Source organism: Lycium barbarum, chromosome 2, assembly GCF_019175385.1.
Source record: "Lycium barbarum isolate Lr01 chromosome 2, ASM1917538v2, whole genome shotgun sequence".
NCBI lineage: Eukaryota > Viridiplantae > Streptophyta > Magnoliopsida > Solanales > Solanaceae > Lycium > Lycium barbarum.
In genome coordinates, this window is record NC_083338.1 from 104,683,912 (window position 1) to 104,703,278 (window position 19,367).

Sequence of the window (19,367 nt, forward strand, 5' to 3'; positions counted from 1 at the left end):
TCATAGAAGCACCATGAATCATAAGAAGAGATATAACCTGCTTGAGTGTTATAAGCAACATACTTTTTACATATATCACATTTTACATCATCATAGTATATGTGTTATCACATCCCATATATCATCACATACATCATCACATACTTCAGCACGTACATCATCACATCGTACTCCGCATCATTACCCGCGTCCGGGTAATCCTCATATGCAGCCCACTAGTGGTGATCATGCCCGGCCCTCTAGGCTCGGTGTAAACATAGCAGCCCGCATTAGCGGTGATATTCCCGGCTATATAGGCGCGGTGGAATCATACGCAGCCCGCATTCGCGGTGACATGCCCGGCCAAATAGGCGCGGTGGAATCTTATCATCACAAAATCAATCATAACACATCACTATTACACATCTCATGACATAGCATCATCTTATCATTTCTTTGTATTTTATACATCACATAGTCGTATTACAAGTTGGCATTATTCATCATCTTATTGATCTATCATATACTAACATTAAGAGCATACATTAGGCTTTACGGCAACCACACTATGTCGGGGTGACATAAGGTCGTGAACCCCCGATTGTATTATGAACATTTATGAGTATCGTGCCTCGCCTTGAAGGAAATAGAGCATAAGGCAAGTGTTAACAAAGATAACATAATTAGCATTATAGGAACCTCATGCCAAAATTTCTTGAACCGCTATACTCTAGCTCATTATCGTCACGATCATATTCAGATGTAATTCAATATACTAAAGGACTCCTAGGATTCGTTTTGTAGGAGGATTCTATGAGACTTGAAGGATTCATGCCTTTTGAAAGAAGATATAAGCCTCACATACCTTTGTCGTTTATCTATACTATCATTTGCTCGATCTCCTTTGATGTCACGTCTCTACCTTCAAGAGAGAATTTGTACCATCGTTAGTCAATCGACGAGAAGAGCGCGTTACTATTTCTAGAAAATTGGACAGCATTTCCTTTGTTTCTACTACTTTTCCCATATTTCATTTCAACTACCAAACATTCACAACAACACTCACAATATCGTATCAACAATCGTGATTTATCTATATTTACCACATTCCACCATTTTCTCCAATTTCTCCACATTTATGGTTTTAGCTCATCATCACATTTTCTCATACATCACACCTATTCCATATTCTACACGTCATTTATAACATATTTATACTCCCAACTCTTCAACGTTCAAAATTCAATCCAATTATCATTCAACTATGGCACTATTCACATTTTATGACCCATTTTCTACACTCTTGTATAATCCAAGTGTTTTAGCGTATAAATACTTCAATCATCATAAGAAAGTCATAAAACTTACCTTAGATGTGGTAGGAACGAGCCTTGGGTAGCAATACTCTTCTATACCAAAAACCCTATTTCACCTCCTTTGCAATTTCTTGGTGTAGATGAACTTTGATGAGGCTCACACTCTTGATTTCCTGGATTTGATGTTTTTGAGCTTGATTTTCCTTTGATTCTCTTGAATTCTTATGGATGAACTGTTTGGAGGGTTCTAGAAACTTCTTGAGTTGTCTAGATGAGAAATGAATAAAATGAGCTTGGGGTCCCTTATACTTAACTTAAAAATATGATTTTTACTAATAGTAGTCGGAGTGCACAGTGGCCGTAAACCCAGTTTACAGGCCGTACTCTGGTTTACGGTCCGTCCTTCACGACCGTATTTAAGCATATCAGAACCAAAAAGGTTTGCTGGAGTCATGATGGTTTACGGTTGCAGTTTACGGGCCGTATTTCAATTTACGGTCCGTATTCTGAGTCGTATTTAACCATTTAGACATTTGGCAGAAATTTGGAATTTTGGAAGTTTGAAGGACGATGGCAGTTTACGGTCCGTAAACCACTTTACGGGCCGTATTCTATTTTACGACCAACTGGGCCAAAGTGCAAATCTGCAACTTCCACATTTTCAAAGCCTATAAATAGTCATTCCCTTCTTAGTAAAACATTGTTCCCTCATATTCTTCGTTAGTCTATTCGTTGTACGTTCACGGGAAACTTTCCGAGGTGTAACATTCTTCCCCTCTTTTGGAACATTCATCCTCGAATGTTAAGTTAGTGGAGATTCTAGAAAATTTTTTGCCAGAGTTTCCTTTATAATATGGCTTTACCTGTTATATCCCGTGTTTTCGCGTATTCGGAAAATTTGGAGTAATTGTGACTTGTAAAGAATAAGGCCACATTTTGATTTCATCGGACCTATATGTTGTTGTTTATGAAAAGTGTTGACGCGGAGACATCGGGGAAGGCCAAGGGCAAAATTGGAATTTCGGAAATTAGTTTCGGGAATTACAAAACGAGAATTCTAACAAGATGGGCTAAAAAAAAAATAGAAAATTGAGGCCCAAATTTATAGGGGTGGCCGGCCATGAAGCTAGCCCAAGCCCATGTTATTAATTTGTCATGTGACTAAGTCATGTGACAAATTAATATAAAAGGAGATAATGTTCAAGAAAATTCAAGAACAATCACCACAATTTGAAGAACACCACAAAAAAAGGGCATTCGGCCCTAGTGAAAAAAAAAGAAAAAAAATTTCCTAGCCTTTGATTTCAATCCAAAAATCTTGTCTTTCTTGAATTATTAATAAGTTCAAGGCGCTCTTCGACGTGGTATAATTAGTTTAGCGAAAGAACCACGTTTGCGGGAAAGTTGAAATTTGAAGGAAAGGTATGAATTTTATGTTTTATGTTATGGAATAAGTATATATGTTATAATGGTTAGAATTAGATGAGAATTGTGGACTTGTGATATGTGTGTGAAGCCGTGTGTGTGTGTGTGGTGGTGTATGGCCGTGTGCCATGGTGTTGGTAGAAAGCGGTGAGTTAAATTTTATTTAGTCCGTTAGTTGCGTCGTTGTGACCATTGTGACGCAAATGAAGGTTCAACGACTTGAATTAGCCTTGAATTTGCTTGTATGTAATTATGAGAAATTATGTAAATTTTGCATGACTTTTATATAAGCATGGAAGTAAGATTCAAATGTGAATTTGGTTGTTGTTAATGAGTTAGAAAGGAAAACAATGTGAGTTGGAAGTTTCGTTACATTTGTAGAAACATCGGATGGAATATGAAATTAGCGGGAATACTTGAATTCATGAATATTGTTTGAATGCTATTGAATGTATTTGGATGATCTTGAACTAGCTAATGAATATGGAAAATGTTGATGTTAGTTGGATAATGGGAAGTGGATAGAAAAGTAGACTATTGTTGATATAATGCATTTTTGTGATGATTGTTGGCATTGTTGATGTTGTTGGGTTGTTGTTGCTGCTATTTGAGCCAAGATGATTCTCGGGGGTGCTATATTTATAGGGGAGGTGCTGCCGAAATTTCGGTAGACAACTATGACTTTAAGTTGAATCCTTAGAATCCATAACTTACAATTAGTAACTTTGACCATTTGTAGATTCCGGGCGAAACGGGATTTGAGTTTAAGCGAGCGAAAGACGCACGTAAGGTATGTAAAGCTAACCCATTCCTTCTTTTGGCATGTCCTAAGTATACTAGGTCGATACTTGAGCCTCGGGGACAATTCCGTTCATGAAAATTCGAATTTGAATTTGAGTACTATTCATTCAATCTAATTGAATTAGAAAACCTCACATTTTGTTGGAAAATGATCAAACGTCCGAAACTTTGGTAAATGTAATAGAATCGCTTCGAAACTTCCATTGATGATTCCATAGATCCTAATACTTGTGATTCAGGTCCGCCACCTCGACATGACCCGAGGTGGGCCCACTAATCCCGAGACTCCTTTGTTTGTTCTAATAGGCGTATTTTTGTATAGTGTCAGAAAAAGACTATTGTTTATGACTTTGGCTATCATAGAATAATGTCTTGACTGTCCCTGACGTTCTAAATTACATTTCGAACTATAAATGTAACTTTGGAAGTACTTTCGTGAAATAAATCCTGTATTGACCAATTGTTCGAACTAGTTTGACTAATGAGCTGATATATGATTATATCAAGTTTTATAACTATTTCGATTTATAAATTGTATTAGTCGCTCATGACTCTGCTCATGCCCCTTTATTACGATATCGTTCTCCGGTTCCCGGGCCGGTTATTGATCACGCGCACTATGACAATTCGACCGTATGCCCTTTTGTTGACATGAGTATCCGGGCATAGGTGTTCCGATACAAGTGCTCCGCTAGAAGTATTTTGATGTAAGTATTCCGATATAAATATTTTGATATAATTAATCTGATGTAAGTATTTTGATATAAGTATCCGGATAAAGAATTATGATATGAGTATTTTGAAATAACTATTCGGCATAAGCATTCTGAAATAAGATTTCTGATGTAAGTGTTCTATTATAAGTATTCTTCTATGAGTATTCTGATAGAAGTACTCTGATGTGAGTATCCAATATGAATGTTCTCTGTAAGCTTTAGCGTCTCCAACTTTCGTATACGGCATCGGATTGTTTAGAAGTGTCCGAAGAGGTTCCGGTACCAAAAACGTTCATGATCTTTCTGTATGTACATATGGTTCCAAAATCTCCGTTTGATCTGATTCGTAAGGACATCTGAAGGTGCCTGGTATGACTATGACTCTGATTCTCCGAAAAAGGCTTCTGAAATGCTTATAAAGCGTTCTGTACTTCAAACGCTCGTAACTTTCTCATACTACGTTGGATTGACCTGAAATATGTTCCAAGCCTCCAGGTATCGGTAAGGACGCTTGTCTGTCGAGTCTTGGTTTCTATGTGCATCTGGTTTCTCACTACTCTGCTCGTGTGAGCCTTAGCATGTCTATTCACTGAGCCGGGCCAGGATATGTTATCGTGCGCTGTTCCCCTATGTTGTCTACTGCGTTCTGAAATAAAACCGTGAGGGGTGGTCTGGGCTGAGCTCGATCCCCAAAGCGGACAGTATCTGCGCTGCATAATCTGATACCAGGCAGACGCGTTGGGAGTGTACTGGGCAGAGCTCGAGCTCCCGAGACTGATCCGTGACCCGTGTACTGGGCAGAGCTCGAGCGGGAAAAACGGGCAGTTCCTGCATGGGATGACCACTGTACTGGGCCGAGCTCGAGGTGGCATACCCCTTGTAGGCGCGTGTTCTTATATGATATGATACGATCTGATATGATATACTCCGGCTGTACGCCGCCTGATACGATGCGTTTATGTATGATGTGACCACTGTACTGGGCTAAGATCGAGGTGTCACACTCCTTGTAGACATCATATGATTCGCAGGTTACAGCGTCTGATCCGATACGCTACGGCGTCCTGATATGGCATATGACTATAATGTGCACTATGTGTGATCTGTGTCTGGAAAGTAAGTTCTGATACTCTGTACGTCCTGTATTCCAACCGGTATACTATATCATCTGAGTACTCGGTAAGTCCGGTATTCCTTCTGATATATGACGTCATCTGAGTATTCTGTATGTCATACACTCCGTCTGACACATGAGCTAGGTAGGCACAAGTTGCGTCTGGAAACCCTGTACGTTTGGCAACCCTTTTGACAGGTTATATCGGTTTATATGATTTGTGATGATCTGTATGATCTGGGTCTGGGGAGTGAGTGATTTGATATTTTGGACCATGTACTCATTCTTTTACCGCTTGTTTCGACTATAGTTCTGATTTCTGTATTCCATGTTTTACATACTCAGTACATATTCCGTAGTGACCCCCTTTCTTCGGGGGCTGCGTTTCATGCCCGCAGGTACAGACGCTTATTGTGGTGATCCGCCAGCCTAGGGTATACAGTCTGCTACTTGGAGTGCTCCTTTGATCCGGAGCCCATACTTTCGGTACAGAACTCTCTGGTGTATATGATTTCGTGTTTATGGTTATTTTGGGTACGGCGGGGCCCTGTCCCGTCGTATGATTCCATTGTCTGTATTAGAGGCCTGTAGACATGTATGTGGGTCATGGGTCGTGTTTGGTCAGTGATGTTTTCTTGGTTTGTGCCCAGTTTGCCCCTACACTACGTTAATATGATCGATCTATGTTTTATGATATAAATAATGGTTTAAAAGATATGTTTATAATTTGGGACGCACGAGATTCATAATATATAGGCATAAGTGAGATTTGGTGAGTAAGTATATACGAGTGTCCACGTTGGACACTAGTCGCGGCCTACGGGGTTGGGTCGTGACAAAAGTGGTATCAGAGCGGTTTGTCCTCGGAATGTCTACAGGCCGTGTCTCGTAGAGTCCTGTTTATCGGTGTGTTGTGCACCACATCTATAAACGGGAGGCTGCATGACATTTAGGATGCTACCCTTTCTTTGAATCTTAGATCGTGCGATAGAGCTGTGCTATTAGGGTGGCTCTTTCCTAACAGATTGCTATGTTTACAGTGATGCCTCCGAAGAAGGCGACGGCTGCCCAGAAGGGCAAAGTAGGAGAGGCCAGTCAGATACAGAGAGTCACCCGGGCTCATACTCAGATTATGCCCGATATTGCACCCCAGTCAGAGGATTCCGCTACGCCATCATCAGCAGACGATCCTGGAGCGGCTCCGTCATTAGCTCCAGAGGCTCCAGCGCCCGAGCCTCCAGCTCCTCAGCCAGGGGTAGAGGACAGGGCGATGAGGAAGGCAGTACAGTTATTGACGAGGATAGTAGCAGGGCAGGCTCGCGGACGCGGGCTAGGGGTTGATGATGTGGATAGGCGTGACAGTTTGAGGGTCCGCGAATTCTTGACTTGTGGTCCCCCAGAGTTCTATGGGTCTAAGCCCGAAGAGGACCCCCACGATTTCATTCGACAGATGCGGCGTGTGCTGGGACTAGTTAGGGCTTCCGAGACCGAGTCTGTCGAGCTGGCTTCACACAGACTGCGAGATGTAGCGGTAAATTGGTACGAGTCTTGGGAGCTGTCCAGAGGTGAGAATGCTCCCCCAGCTACGTGGGATGAGTTTGTGGCTGCTTGTCTCCGTCACTTTTTTCCCCCGGAGCTACGGCGGGCGCGGGTTGATCGGTTTTTGCAGTTGCGGCAGGGGGGTCGGAGCGTTCGTGAGTATAATATGGAGTTTGATTCTCTGGCTAGGTATGCACCCGCTATAGTAGCTGATATGGCTGACCGGATGCACCGGTACGTGATAGGGTTAGACCCCTACTTGGTTGACAGCTGCATGGCGATGGCATCGCAGACTGACATGGACATCGCCCGATTACAGGCTTATGCTCTAGGGATGGAGGATCGGTACAGAGAGGATCAGTCAGGTAGAGGTTGTGACAGGAGACAGCCCAAGAGGGCTAGAGTGGCTGGGTATTCTAGGAAACTCTTAGGCAGACAACCTCAGCAGCAGGACAGCAGTCATTTTTCCCAGCCAGCATGGGATACCCCTCCACAGAGTTCGGGCAGGAGGTCTGGTGACATATGGTACTCCGGGGCAGGACAGAGCTCCAAAATCTTGAGCTCGCAGGTGGACGGAGGTTCCGGTCGGTCGAGGCCACCCAGACCTCGGTGTCCTTATTGTGGGAGACGCCACTCTGGAGAATGTCATTATGCTAGAGATGCTTGTTTTTCCTATGGCCGTCAAGGCCACATTATGAGAAAGTGTCCGTATAGGACCAGTTCGGGTGGTGCAGCCCAGCCCAGCGGGTCAGTTGCTGATTTACCTTTTCCTTCTGTAGCGGTACGCCCTACGGGGCAGAGTGTGCCGACACCATCGGGCCGTGGTAGAGGTCGTGGCGCAGCTTCCGGTTCTAGCGGTCCTTTGAACCGCTTATATGCTTTGGCTAGCCGGCAGGACCCAGAGGCGGCACCAAATGTGTTTACAGGTATATTGTCCACTTTTTCTGAATATATATATATATATATATACACACACACGCATTGGTAGGTCCAGATTTTGTTTCATCATGTATTCCTCCCCGATTGCTAGTAGAACTGAGATAAGGCCCAAATTGATAAAATCGTCTGAGGTAATGATATATGTGGGTAAAAGTGACAGTCGAAAAGTTAAAAGGGCTAACGCAGTAGTTACATAATCGGAAAAAATAAAGGGGTCCTCTCTATATCAGAGCGGGACCCGCTACGAGAACTTTCCAAAATTGCCGAGACCCCGACTTGTCCTAAATTATGTGACCAAGGCCATGCGGGGCGGTCGATTCAACTATACCGGCATCAACGCGTCTAAATGTACTAAAGTCTCAGGGTTAAGCGTGCTGGGGCCAGAGCAATTCTGGGATGGGTGACCCCCTGGGAAGTGTACAAAATTTTCATAAACGTAGATATAAGAGACCCATGGAAAGTCTGGGGTAACCTAAATAAATTAGAATGTACCGAAAGGTTAGAAACCCTAAATAGGTCGGGTAGGCTAAGGCGAGCTCGGCCGCCGAGGAAAAGGAAAGTGCGACCTAGTTCTGGAATTAGAATAAATTTAAATGGCGTTTGGAAATGTATTGTAAGGGGAATGGTAATAAATGTATATGTGTGTAAATCACATCCCAGTTACGACTGTTTTGACTAACAGGTGGGCCCCAGCAGCCAGTGTTGCGATATATGAAAATTTTGACTGAACGGAACCTAAAGACAAAGCGAAAGATACGATATAACTGTTATAAGTAGACTAATGTCGGTTTCACCACTAGTTGAAGCCGGAAAGTCTTAGCGTAATGATATTCGAGAATAGAACAAAGGCGAGTGTGGAAAAGGGGATAGTAATTGTGACGTTTGGTAGAATTTTGAAGGAAATAAGGAGAACTCCCCCCCGAAATGCTTGTAAACCCCTATAAGGCTAATCTAACATTCGAGGACGAATGTTCTAAAGGGGGGGAGGATGTTATATCCCGTGTTTTCGCGTATTCGGAAAATTTGGAGTAATTGTGACTTGTAAAGAATAAGGCCACATTTTGATTTCATCGGACCTATATGTTGTTGTTTATGAAAAGTGTTGACGCGGAGACATCGGGGAAAGCCAAGGGCAAAATTGGAATTTCGGAAATTAGTTTCGGGAATTACAAAACGAGAATTCTAACAAGATGGGCTAAAAAAAAATAGAAAATTGAGGCCCAAATTTATAGGGGTGGCCGGCCATGAAGCTAGCCCAAGCCCATGTTATTAATTTGTCATGTGACTAAGTCATGTGACAAATTAATATAAAAGGAGATAATGTTCAAGAAAATTCAAGAACAATCACAACAATTTGAAGAACACCACAAAAAAAGGGCATTCGGCCCTAGTGAAAAAAAAAAGAAAATAATTTTCCTAGCCTTTGATTTCAATCCAAACATCTTGTCTTTCTTGAATTATTAATAAGTTCAAGGCGCTCTTCGACGTGGTATAATTAGTTTAGCGAAAGAACAACGTTTGCGGGAAAGTTGAAATTTGAAGGAAAGGTATGAATTTTATGTTTTATGTTATGGAATAAGTATATATGTTATAATGGTTAGAATTAGATGAGAATTGTGGACTTGTGATATGTGTGTGAAGCCGTGTGTGTGTGTGTGGTGGTGTATGGCCGTGTGCCATGGTGTTGGTAGAAAGCGGTGAGTTAAATTTTATTTAGTCCGTTAGTTGCGTCGTTGTGACCATTGTGACGCAAATGAAGGTTTATCGACTTGAATTAGCCTTGAATTTGCTTGTATGTAATTATGAGAAATTATGTAAATTTTGCATGACTTTTATATAAGCATGGAAGTAAGAGTCAAATGTGAATTTGGTTGTTGTTAATGAGTTAGAAAGGAAAACAATGTGAGTTGGAAGTTTCGTTACATTTGTAGAAACATCGGATGGAATATGAAATTAGCGGGAATACTTGAATTCATGAATATTGTTTGGAATTCTATTGAATGTATTTGGATGATTTTGAACTAGCTAATGAATATGGAAAATGTTGATGTTAGTTGGATAATGGGAAGTGGATAGAAAAGTATACTATTGTTGATATAATGCATTTTTGTGATGATTGTTGGCATTGTTGATGTTGTTGGGTTGTTGTTGCTGCTATTTGAGCCGAGATGATTCTCGGGGTGCTATATTTATAGGGGAGGTGCTGCCGAAATTTCGGTAGACAACTATGACTTTAAGTTGAATCCTTAGAATCCATAACTTACAATTAGTAACTTTGACCATTTGTAGATTCCGGGCAAAACGGAATTTGAGTTTAAGCGAGCGAAAGACGCACGTAAGGTATGTAAAGCTAACCCATTCCTTCTTTTGGCATGTCCTAAGTATACTAGGTCGATACTTGAGCCTCGGGGACAATTCCGTTCATGGAAATTCGAATTTGAATTTGAGTACTATTCATTCAATCTAATTGAATTAGAAAACCTCACATTTTGTTGGAAAATGATCAAACGTCCGAAACTTTGGTAAATGTAATAGAATCGCTTCGAAACTTCCATTGATGATTCCACAGATCCTAATACTTGTGATTCAGGTCCGCCACCTCGACATGACCCGAGGTGGGCCCACTAATCCCGAGACTCCTTTGTTTGTTCTAATAGGCGTATTTTTGTCTAGTGTCAGAAAAAGACTATTGTTTATGACTTTGGCTATCATAGAATAATGTCTTGACTGTCCCTGACGTTCTAAATTACATTTCGAACTATAAATGTAACTTTGGAAGTACTTTCGTGAAATAAATCCTGTATTGACCAATTGTTCGAACTAGTTTGACTAATGAGCTGATATATGATTATATCAAGTTTTATAACTATTTCGATTTATAAATTGTATTAGTCGCTCATGACTCTGCTCATGCCCCTTTATTACGATATCGCTCTCCGGTTCCCGGGCCAGTTATTGATCACACGCACTATGACAATTCGACCGTATGCCCTTTTGTTGACATGAGTATCCGGGCATAGGTGTTCCGATACAAGTGCTCCGCTAGAAGTATTTTGATATAAGTATTCCGATATAAATATTTTGATATAAGTAATCTGATGTAAGTATTTTGATATAAGTATCCGGATAAAGTATTATGATATGAGTATTCTGAAATAACTATTCGGCATAAGCATTCTGAAATAAGATTTCTGATGTAAGTGTTCTATTATAAGTATTCTTCTATGAGTATTCTGATACAAGTACTCTGATGTGAGTATCCAATATGAATGTTCTCCGTAAGCTTTAGCGTCTCCAACTTTCGTATACGGCATCGGATTGTTTAGAAGTGTCCGAAGAGGTTCCGGTACCAAAAACGTTCATGATCTTTCTGTATGTACATATGGTTCCAAAATCTCCGTTTGATCTGATTCGTAAGAACATCTGAAGGTGCCTGGTATGACTATGACTCTGATTCTCCGAAAAAGGCTTCTGAAATGCTTATAAAGCGTTCTGTACTTCAAACGCTCGTAAGTTTCTCATACTACGTTGGATTGACCTGAAATCTGTTCCAAGCCTCCAGGTATCGGTAAGGACGCTTGTCTGTCGAGTCTTGGTTTCTATGTGCATCTGGTTTCTCACTACTCTGCTCGTGTGAGCCTTAGCATGTCTATTCACTGAGCCGGGCCAGGATATGTTATCGTGCGCTGTTCCCCTATGTTGTCTACTGCGTTCTGAAATAAAACCGTGAGGGGTGGTCTGGGCTGAGCTCGATCCCCAAAGTGGACAGTATCTGCGCTACATAATCTGATACCAGGCAGACGCGTTGGGAGTGTACTGGGCAGAGCTCGAGCTCCCGAGACTGATTCGTGACCCGTGTACTGGGCAGAGCTCGAGCGGGAAAAACGGGCAGTTCCTGCATGGGATGACCACTGTACTGGGCCGAGCTCGAGGTGGCATACCCCTTGTAGGCGCGTGTTCTGATATGATATGATACGATCTGATATGATATACTCCGACTGTACGCCGCCTGATACGATACGTTTATGTATGATGTGACCACTGTACTGGGCTGAGCTCGAGGTGTCACACTCCTTGTAGACATCATATGATTCGCAGGTTACATCGTCTGATCTGATACGCTACGGCGTCCTGATATGGCATATGACTATAATGTGCACTGTGTGTGATCTGTGTCTGGAAAGTAAGTTCTGATACTCTGTACGTCCTGTATTCCAACCGGTATACTATATCATCTGAGTACTCGGTAAGTCCCGTATTCCTTCTGATATATGACGTCATCTGAGTATTCTGTATGTCATACACTCCGTCTGACACATGAGCTAGGTAGGCACAAGTTGCGTCTGGAAACCCTGTACGTTTGGCAACCCTTTTGACAGGTTATATCGGTTTGTATGATTTGTGATGATCTGGGTGTGGGGAGTGAGTGATTTGATATTCTGGACCATGTACTCATTCTTTTACCGCTTGTTTCGACTATAGTTCTGATTTCTGTATTCCATGCTTTACATACTCAGTACATATTCTGTACTGACCCCCTTTCTTCGGGGGCTGCGTTTCATGCCCGCAGGTACAGACGCTTATTGTTGTGATCCGCTAGCCTAGGGTACACAGTCTGCTGCTTGGAGTGCTCCTTTGATCCGGAGCCCATACTTTCGGTACAGAACTCTCTGGTGTATATGATTTCGTGTTTATGGTTATTTTGGGTACGGCGGGGCCCTGTCCCGTCATATGATTCCGTTGTCTGTATTAGAGGCCTGTAGACATGTATGTGGGTCATGGGTCGTGTTTGGTCAGTGATGTTTTCTTGGTTTGTGCCCAGTTTGCCCCTACACTACGTTAATATGATCGATCTATGTTTTATGATATAAATAATGGTTTAAAAGATATGTTTATAATTTGGGACGCACGAGATTCATAATATATAGGCATAAGTGAGATTTGGTGGGTAAGTATATACGAGTGTCCACGTCGGACACTAGTCGCGGCCTACGGGGTTGGGTCGTGACATTACCATCCTGTCACAACAACCCATAATGTCACATCACTGCCTCACAGGGCCATCACACAATAAAATTATGAGAAATGATAGGACTAGGGGTGTTCAGATACTTTAATTATTACACTTCATTTAATGCATGCATACCTTATGTTGTTGGCGTTTCACTTTGAATTTCTCCCGGGTGTTGGAATAAATACGGGTATTTGAATTTCATCTTTTCTTCCACTTCCCAAGTCATTTCTTCCCTGTTGTTATTTCGCCACAGCACTTTGACTGAAGCTACTTCTTTATTTCGGAGCCTTCGCACTTGCTTGTCTAGAATAGCAATAGGTACTTCTTCATAGGTTATCTTTTCTGTCACTTGCAAATCATCTATCGGGACAATCTTTTTGGGATCTCCAACACACTTGCGGAGCATCGAAACATGGAAGACTGGATGAACTGATTCGAGCTCCGAAGGCAAGTCCAATTCATAGGCTACATGACCCAACTTGCGGTTAATTTTATAGGGTCCAACGTACCTTGGACTTAACTTCCCTTTATTTCCCAATCTTATCACCCCTTTCATCGGCGATACTTTCAGAAATACCCAATCATTAACCTGGAATTCCAAGTCTCGTTGGCGATTGTCTGCATAAGATTTTGGCGACTTTGGGCTATTAACAATCGGTCTCAGATCACCTTGACTTTTTTGACTGCTTGTTGAATCAATTCGGGGCCTATTAATTGTGCTTCTCCTGTTTCAAACCACCCAATTGGAGAGCTGCACTTCCTTCCATACAAAGCTTCATACGGAGCCATTTGAATACCGGAATGATAGCTATTGTTGTATGCAAATTCAATAAGGGGTAGATGCTCATCCCAACTACCATCAAAATCCATCACACACGCTCGTAGCATATCCTCCAAGGTCTAAATAGTACGCTCGGCTTGTCCATCGGTCTGTGGATGGAACGCCGTGCTAAGCTTGACTTGAGTACCAAGACCTTCTTGAAAGGACTTAGTGAACATGGTTGTAAACTGTGCCCCTCTGTCTGTAATAACGGATAGTGGAATTCCATGAATTCGTACAATTTCTTTTAAGTACAACCTAGCATAATCTTCCGCTGAATACATAGTTCTAACTGGAAGCAAATGAGCTACTTTTGTGAGTCTGTCCACGATCACCCATATAGAATCATATTTCCCTCGTGAACGGGGTAATACCACAATAAAATCCATATTAATCACTTCCCATTTCCATATAGGAATTTCCATTGCTTGTAATAAGCCCCCTGGCTTCTGATGTTCGGCTTTTACTTGTTGGCAATTTGGACACTGTGCTACAAATTCTGCTATGTCCCTCTTCATGCCATCCCACCAATATAGCAATTTGAGATCCTGATACATTTTGGTTGCACCTGGATGAATAGAATACCGAGAATAATGTGCTTCCTCTAGAATCCGTCGGCGCAATTCTGCCACATCCGGCACACATAGTCTGCCTCGGTATCTAAGGATCCCATCTGTGGAAACTTCAAATGGTGACTTCTCCTTTTTATGAGATAAGTTTCTATACTGGCATAATTGGGAATCTTCATACTGTCGTTCCTTCACTTCTATATTCAAAGATGAAACTGTGGGGTCATTAATGCTAATACCTGCACTACCCGAATCAATGGCACGTACTCCAAGATTAGCTAATTGATGGAGCTCACGAACCATTTCTTTCTTTTCTGGAGGGACTTCACATAGACTGCCCATGGATCGGCGGCTAAGCGCATCGGCTACTACATTCGCTTTTCCGGGGTGGTATAAAATATTCACATCATAATCCTTCAATAATTCTAACCACTGCCTATGCCACAGGTTTAACTCCTTCTGTTTGAAAATATATTTGAGACTCTTATGATCTGTATAGATATCGACGTGCATACCATACAAATAATGTCTCTATATCTTCAACGCATGAATGACCGCAACCAATTCAAGATCATGAGTGGGATAATTCTTTTCATGTTTCCGCAATTGTCTCGAAGCGTAAGCAATAAGTCTACCATGTTTCATCAATACGCATCCTAATCCCACTCCGAAAGCATCACAATACACAACATAGCCATCCGACCCTTCTGGAAGTGTTAAAACTGGAGCTGAGGTCAATCGATCTTTCAACTCTTGGAAACCACGCTCACCAGCATCGTTCCATTGAAATTTTGCTGACTTCTGGCTTAGCTTCGTCAATGGGGCTGAAATAGACGAGAAACCATCTACGAACCTTCTGTAATAACCTGCCAACCCCAGAAAACTATGGACTTCTGTAGGTGCCGTAGGCCTTGGCCAAGTCTTCACAGCTTCCATTTTTTGAGTGTCGACTCGAATGCCATCATTTGAAATAACATGGCCCAAGAATGTCACAGAATTTAGCCAAAACTCACACTTTGAAAATTTTGCATACAATTCTCGGGCTTGAAGAATTCCAAGGACAATTCGCAAATAATCTGCATGCTCGGATTCTGTGCGAGAATACACCAGAATGTCATCGATGAATACTATCACGAACAAATCCAAGAGCGGCCTGAATACATTATTCATCAAATTCATAAACACGGCCGGAGCATTAGTCAACCCAAATGACATTACTCGGAATTTATAGTGGCCGTATCTTGTTCTGAAAGACGTTTTAGGGATATCTTCTTCTCTAACCCTCACTTGATGATAACCTAACCTCAAGTCAATTTTTGAAAACGATTTGGCACCCTGCAGCTGATCAAACAAGTCATGAACCCTCGGGAGAGGATATTTATTCTTTATCGTCACCTTATTCAACTGCCTGTAGTCAATACACATTCGTAGGGAACCGTCCTTCTTTCTCATGAACAAGATCGGTGCTCCCCATGGCGATGAACTGGGTCTAATGAACCCCTTTTCAAGCAAGTCTTTCAGTTGCACCTTTAGCTCTTTCAATTCTGCCGGAGCCATTCGATAAGGAGGAATAGAAATGGGCTCGGTGTCCGGCAACACATCAATGGCGAAATCAATTTCCCTTTCTAGAGGAAGACCTGGAAGTTCATCTGGAATTACGTCCGGAAATTCATTCACCACCGGGACAGATTGAAATGTTGGCGACTCTGCTTCTGTGTCATGTACACGAACTAAATGGTAAATATAGCCCTTGGCTATCATCTTTCTCGCCTTAAGGTAGGAAATAAACCGGCCTTTTGGGGATGCCGTGTTACCCTTCCATTCAAGTATGGGCTCTCCCGAAAATTGAAATTGAACCACTTTCGTGCGGCAATCAACATTCGCATAGCACGAGGCCAACCAATCCATACCCATGATTACATCGAAATCTATCATTTTTAGCTCAATCAAATCAGATTTGGTCTGACGATCACATATCACAATGACACAATTTGTATACACTTGCCTTGCTATCATGGGATCACAAACCGGAGTGAGTACCTCAAAAGGTTTAATTAACTCGGGTTTTACCCCAATACAACTAGCAACATATGGGGTAATATAAGAGAATGTAGACCCCGGATCTATCAATGCATACACATCACGGGAAAATATAGACAATATACCTGTAACGACGTCTGGGGAGGAATCGAGATCCTGTCGCCCCGCTAAAGCATATACTCGGGGCTGAGTGGCAGCTGAAGTAGATGCAGCCCCTCTACCTCTGCCTCGGCCTGCTGTCATCTGGGGAGTCTGTGCTATTGGGCGTACTGATGAAGAACCAACAGCTGAGCCTGTGGGCTGAACTCCACCTCTACCATACCGCGAGGGACAATCTCACATCAAATGCCCAGTCTGTCCATAAACGTAACAAGCATCTGTGTCCTGGCGACATGGCCCTGAGTGTAATTTAAGGCACCGACTACATCGTGGAACTGGGGGGTCTCCCCTGACTATAATCACCCTCAAACTGGGAACCTGAAGCCCTCGAACATTGACCCTATCCCGAGCGAAAGGAGTGGTCAAATCTCCTATCCAGAAACCTGGGAGGCGCACTAGTCGTTGATTGGTCCCCCTCTATAATCACTTCCTGTGCCCATAGATCTGGCCCGCTTGCTTTGCCTTCTGTCGATATCACGATCACTCCTCGATGGTTGCTGTCGCCCCTCTAAGTTCTGGGCATGGGCCTGTATTCGGGAAATATCCATCCTGTCTTGTAGGGAAGTCGTCAAACAATCTTTGAATAAATGGGGTCCCAAACCACTCACAAATCTGTGCACCCGATCTCCCATGTCAGCCACCATAGCCGGGGCATACCTGGCCAAATAATTTAATTGCAAGCTATATTCCTGAGCACTCATGCTTCCTTGCTTTAGATTCAAAAACCTGTCCGCTCTAGCTCGGCGGACCTCGGGTGGCAAATAGTGGCGAGTAAAAGCATCAACAAGTTCCTGCCATACGGGTGGACGCGCATTCTCTCCTCTTGATAACACCCAATTGTGGTACCCTAAGACTGCCACATCTCGGAGTCTATAAGATGCCAACTCCACGGATTCAGTCTCGGAGGCATGAATAATTTTTAAGGTCCTCAACATTTCATCAATTAGGTTTTGCGGATCTTCATCCGGCTTTGACCCAAGGAACTCCGGACGATTTAAAGTCATGAAGTCACGGGCTCTAGTACTAGCGGATCGATCACTCGGGCCCGCATTTTGCCGCTGTGCCTGGGCGGCAACCAACTGTGTCAATAACTTGATGGCTTCGGTCATTTATCGACTCGAAGCAACCGGCTGAGGGATTGGAGCTGGAGCTCCCCCTTGCTCTTCCACATTAGGCGGGGTGGAAGAGGTACTAGATGGAGTCTCATTTTGTGACTCGCCTTCTCCAATATTCACCGGAGGCTCTCTTTCTACCCGCCTCTATGTCGTAGTCTTGCCCTTCTGGACGGCTATAGCTTTTCCTTTTGGCGGCATTCTGAAATCATAGCACACTATTAGGGAGGATGTAATCTTATACACAGCACTATCGCACGATCTCATAAGAGGAAAGATGGTCATTTTTCCTAAATGCCCTATATCCGCTTGTTTATTGATGTGGCGCGCAACACACCATAAACAAGACTCTACTAGACACGGCTCGTAGACACTTCCTAGGACAAACTGCTCTGATACCACTTCTGTCACAACCCAGCTAGGGGCCGCGACGGGTACCGGGGGCTAACCACCGAGCACTGCTCGTACTATTACTTCTTAGACCCATTCAACAGTCATTTATCTATTTCATGCTCATTTTACAAAAGAAGTTGTTTTTCATTACAAAACGTAATGATTTTATACAATAACAGATATGAATACATTTACGCAATGTCCACGTCGTGATACCACATAACCCACATTGAGTATCCACAAGCCTCTATGGAATGACACATACCAATATACACAAAAGAATCATCATAAGCACCTCCAGAACAAAGGAGTGCTTTCGGTCAGCTATCAGCTTCTAAGAGTCCGGAGCAAGTTCTCCTCCCTATCTACCTGTGGGCATGAACACAGCGTCCAAAGAAAATGGACGTCAGTACGAACATTGTACTTAGTATGTAAGGCAGGAATGAAATGAACAATGCCATAGAAGCACCATGAATCATAAGAAGAGATATAACCTGCTTGAGTGTTATAAGCAAAATACGTTTTACATATATCACATTTTACATCATCATAGTATATGTGTTATCACATCCCATATATCATCACATTCATCATCACATACATCATCACATACTTCATCACGTACATCATCACATCGTACTCCGCATCATTACCCACGTTCGGGTAATCCTCATATGCCGCCCACTAGTGGTGATCATGCCCGGCCCTCTAGGCTCGGTGTAAACATAGCAGCCCACTTTAGCGGTGACATGCCCGGCCATATAGGCGCGGTGGAATCATACGCAGCCCACATTCGCGGTGACATGCCCGGCCAAATAGGCGCGGTGGAATCTTATCATCACAAAATCAATCATAACACATCACTATTACACATCTCATGACATAGCATCATCTTATCATTTCTTGGTATTTTATACATCACATAGTCGTATTACAAGTTGGCATTATTCATCATCTTATTGATCTATCATATACTAACATTAAGAGCATACATTAGGCTTTAAGGCAACCACACTATGTCGGGGTGACATAAGGTCGTGAACCCCCGATTGTATTATGAACATTTATGAGTATCGTGCCTCGCCTTGAAGGAAATAGAGCATAAGGCGAGTGTTAACAAGGATAACATCATTAGCATTATAGGAACCTCATGCCACAATTTCTTCAACCGCTATACTCTAGCTCATTATCGTCACGATCATATTCAGATGTAATTCAATATACTGAAGGACTCATAGGCTTCGTTTTGTAGGAGGATTCTATGAGACTTGAAGGATTCATTCCTTTTGAAAGAAGAGATAAGCCTCACATACCTTTGTCGTTTATCTATACTATCGTTTGCTCGATCTCCTTTGATGTCACGTCTCTACCTTCAAGAGAGAATTCGTACCATCGTTAGTCAATCGACGAGAAGAACGCGTTACTATTTCT